Below are 5,000 nucleotides of genomic sequence, written 5' to 3' on the forward strand. Positions count from 1 at the left end.
AGAGTGTTCGGTCCGAAAATTTTCTAAGTACGAACGACCGGCCGCATAGGTCCGTTTTTAAAAATCGTTCTCGGACGGAAATAAACCATTAATCCCGACGTATTTCGTCGAGTTACGTCGATTTATGCAAAAAAATTCATACCTTGTAACGCTTTTTAACGAATAAACTCGAAAAAACTTTTTCGCCCTCGGAATTTTTCTAAGTCCCAACGTACCGGCTCGGAATTTTTCTATGTTCCAACGACCGGTCGTGTCGGTCCAAACGTTTTTATATCCGTCTGCCGACGATATAAACGCTTAATCCCGACGTATTTTATCGAGTTATAACGATTTCTTGAAAAATATTCGTACGTTATAACGCTTTTTAACGAATTAATCGAAAAAGAGTGTTCGGTCCGAAAATTTTCTAAGTACGAACGACCGGCCGCATAGGTCCGTTTTTAAAAATCGTTCTCGGACGGAAATAAACCATTAATCCCGACGTATTTCGTCGAGTTACGTCGATTTATGCAAAAAAATTCATACCTTGTAACGCTTTTTAACGAATAAACTCGAAAAAACTTTTTCGCCCTCGGAATTTTTCTAAGTCCCAACGTACCGGCTCGGAATTTTTCTATGTTCCAACGACCGGTCGTGTCGGTCCAAACGTTTTTATATCCGTCTGCCGACGATATAAACGCTTAATCCCGACGTATTTTATCGAGTTATAACGATTTCTTGAAAAATATTCGTACGTTATAACGCTTTTTAACGAATTAATCGAAAAAGAGTGTTCGGTCCGAAAATTTTCTAAGTACGAACGACCGGCCGCATAGGTCCGTTTTTAAAAATCGTTCTCGGACGGAAATAAACCATTAATCCCGACGTATTTCGTCGAGTTACGTCGATTTATGCAAAAAAATTCATACCTTGTAACGCTTTTTAACGAATAAACTCGAAAAAACTTTTTCGCCCTCGGAATTTTTCTAAGTCCCAACGTACCGGCTCGGAATTTTTCTATGTTCCAACGACCGGTCGTGTCGGTCCAAACGTTTTTATATCCGTCTGCCGACGATATAAACGCTTAATCCCGACGTATTTTATCGAGTTATAACGATTTCTTGAAAAATATTCGTACGTTATAACGCTTTTTAACGAATTAATCGAAAAAGAGTGTTCGGTCCGAAAATTTTCTAAGTACGAACGACCGGCCGCATAGGTCCGTTTTTAAAAATCGTTCTCGGACGGAAATAAACCATTAATCCCGACGTATTTCGTCGAGTTACGTCGATTTATGCAAAAAAATTCATACCTTGTAACGCTTTTTAACGAATAAACTCGAAAAAACTTTTTCGCCCTCGGAATTTTTCTAAGTCCCAACGTACCGGCTCGGAATTTTTCTATGTTCCAACGACCGGTCGTGTCGGTCCAAACGTTTTTATATCCGTCTGCCGACGATATAAACGCTTAATCCCGACGTATTTTATCGAGTTATAACGATTTCTTGAAAAATATTCGTACGTTATAACGCTTTTTAACGAATTAATCGAAAAAGAGTGTTCGGTCCGAAAATTTTCTAAGTACGAACGACCGGCCGCATAGGTCCGTTTTTAAAAATCGTTCTCGGACGGAAATAAACCATTAATCCCGACGTATTTCGTCGAGTTACGTCGATTTATGCAAAAAAATTCATACCTTGTAACGCTTTTTAACGAATAAACTCGAAAAAACTTTTTCGCCCTCGGAATTTTTCTAAGTCCCAACGTACCGGCTCGGAATTTTTCTATGTTCCAACGACCGGTCGTGTCGGTCCAAACGTTTTTATATCCGTCTGCCGACGATATAAACGCTTATATCCCGACGTATTTTATCGAGTTATAACGATTTCTTGAAAAATATTCGTACGTTATAACGCTTTTTAACGAATTAATCGAAAAAGAGTGTTCGGTCCGAAAATTTTCTAAGTACGAACGACCGGCCGCATAGGTCCGTTTTTAAAAATCGTTCTCGGACGGAAATAAACCATTAATCCCGACGTATTTCGTCGAGTTACGTCGATTTATGCAAAAAAATTCATACCTTGTAACGCTTTTTAACGAATAAACTCGAAAAAACTTTTTCGCCCTCGGAATTTTTCTAAGTCCCAACGTACCGGCTCGGAATTTTTCTATGTTCCAACGACCGGTCGTGTCGGTCCAAACGTTTTTATATCCGTCTGCCGACGATATAAACGCTTAATCCCGACGTATTTTATCGAGTTATAACGATTTCTTGAAAAATATTCGTACGTTATAACGCTTTTTAACGAATTAATCGAAAAAGAGTGTTCGGTCCGAAAATTTTCTAAGTACGAACGACCGGCCGCATAGGTCCGTTTTTAAAAATCGTTCTCGGACGGAAATAAACCATTAATCCCGACGTATTTCGTCGAGTTACGTCGATTTATGCAAAAAAATTCATACCTTGTAACGCTTTTTAACGAATAAACTCGAAAAAACTTTTTCGCCCTCGGAATTTTTCTAAGTCCCAACGTACCGGCTCGGAATTTTTCTATGTTCCAACGACCGGTCGTGTCGGTCCAAACGTTTTTATATCCGTCTGCCGACGATATAAACGCTTAATCCCGACGTATTTTATCGAGTTATAACGATTTCTTGAAAAATATTCGTACGTTATAACGCTTTTTAACGAATTAATCGAAAAAGAGTGTTCGGTCCGAAAATTTTCCAAGTACGAACGACCGGCCGCATAGGTCCGTTTTTAAAAATCGTTCTCGGACGGAAATAAACCATTAATCCCGACGTATTTCGTCGAGTTACGTCGATTTATGCAAAAAAATTCATACCTTGTAACGCTTTTTAACGAATAAACTCGAAAAAACTTTTTCGCCCTCGGAATTTTTCTAAGTCCCAACGTACCGGCTCGGAATTTTTCTATGTTCCAACGACCGGTCGTGTCGGTCCAAACGTTTTTATATCCGTCTGCCGACGATATAAACGCTTAATCCCGACGTATTTTATCGAGTTATAACGATTTCTTGAAAAATATTCGTACGTTATAACGCTTTTTAACGAATTAATCGAAAAAGAGTGTTCGGTCCGAAAATTTTCCAAGTACGAACGACCGGCCGCATAGGTCCGTTTTTAAAAATCGTTCTCGGACGGAAATAAACCATTAATCCCGACGTATTTCGTCGAGTTACGTCGATTTATGCAAAAAAATTCATACCTTGTAACGCTTTTTAACGAATAAACTCGAAAAAACTTTTTCGCCCTCGGAATTTTTCTAAGTCCCAACGTACCGGCTCGGAATTTTTCTATGTTCCAACGACCGGTCGTGTCGGTCCAAACGTTTTTATATCCGTCTGCCGACGATATAAACGCTTAATCCCGACGTATTTTATCGAGTTATAACGATTTCTTGAAAAATATTCGTACGTTATAACACTTTTTAACGAGTTATTTGGAGGGGATCTTTCGGCCTTTTCGTAGCGGTGCGAAAAAATTCTAAGTTCCAACGTCCCAGTCACGTTGGTCCGGAGGATGAAATTTTTCAAAAAAATAAAGTGAAATCGCTACTTTCGACTAGATTTCGTCGAAACGTAACGATTTCACGCAAAATTTCGATACGTTATAACGCTTTTTAGCGAGTTATTTCGAGTTGAACTTTCGGTACTTTCGTAACGGGGCGAAAAAATTCTAAGTTCCAACGTCCCGGTCACGTTGGTCCGGAGGATGAAATTTTTTAAAAAAATAAAGTGAAATCGCTACTTTCGACTAGATTTCGTCGAAACGTAACGATTTCACGCAAAATTTCGATACGTTATAACGCTTTTTAGCGAGTTATTTCGAGTTGAACTTTCGGTACTTTCGTAACGGGGCGAAAAAATTCTAAGTTCCAACGTCCCGGTCAGGTTGGTCCGGAGGACGAAATTTTTTAAAAAAATAAAGTGAAATCGCTACTTTCGACTAGATTTCGTCGAAACGTAACGATTTCACGCAAAATTTCGATACGTTATAACGCTTTTTAGCGAGTTATTTCGAGTTGAACTTTCGGTACTTTCGTAACGGGGCGAAAAAATTCTAAGTTCCAACGTCCCGGTCACGTTGGTCCGGAGGATGAAATTTTTTAAAAAAATAAAGTGAAATCGCTACTTTCGACTAGATTTCGTCGAAACGTAACGATTTCACGCAAAATTTCGATACGTTATAACGCTTTTTAGCGAGTTATTTCGAGTTGAACTTTCGGTACTTTCGTAACGGGGCGAAAAAATTCTAAGTTCCAACGTCCCGGTCACGTTGGTCCGGAGGATGAAATTTTTTAAAAAAATAAAGTGAAATCGCTACTTTCGACTAGATTTCGTCGAAACGTAACGATTTCACGCAAAATTTCGATACGTTATAACGCTTTTTAGCGAGTTATTTCGAGTTGAACTTTCGGTACTTTCGTAACGGGGCGAAAAAATTCTAAGTTCCAACGTCCCGGTCACGTTGGTCCGGAGGATGAAATTTTTTAAAAAAATAAAGTGAAATCGCTACTTTCGACTAGATTTCGTCGATACGTAACGATTTCACTGATAATTTCGATGCGTTATAACGCTTTTTCTCGAGTTATTTCGACTCGAACGTTCGAACAGTGGCGAATATTTCAAAGTCCCTGCGACGCAACGATACGCTCTTACGCGTTGCTCGCTCGCTCCGCTCGCTCGAAAAAAAAATAGCCCAACCCAAAACCAATCCCTTTCGCGTTCGTTCTTCGATTTCATCGAAATCTTCGTTCGAACGCTCGGGATCGGTTTTGGGTTGGGCTATATTCGTCCGAGCGAGCGCAGCGAGCGAGCATTTGTCGCGATTATTTTCCTCGTTTTCGTCTCTCTCGTGAAACGGGAAAAAACGTGGAAAACGGGAAAAAACGGGAAAAAACGGGAAAAAACGCGAAGAAACGGGAAAAAACGCGAAAAAACGTTTAAAAATATTTGAAAAAGCGCGCGCGCGCGCGCGCAAGACGAGCTGCGCAGAACG

This window comes from Bombus huntii, unplaced genomic scaffold (genome assembly GCF_024542735.1).
Source record: "Bombus huntii isolate Logan2020A unplaced genomic scaffold, iyBomHunt1.1 ctg00000323.1, whole genome shotgun sequence".
NCBI classification, from domain to species: domain Eukaryota; kingdom Metazoa; phylum Arthropoda; class Insecta; order Hymenoptera; family Apidae; genus Bombus; species Bombus huntii.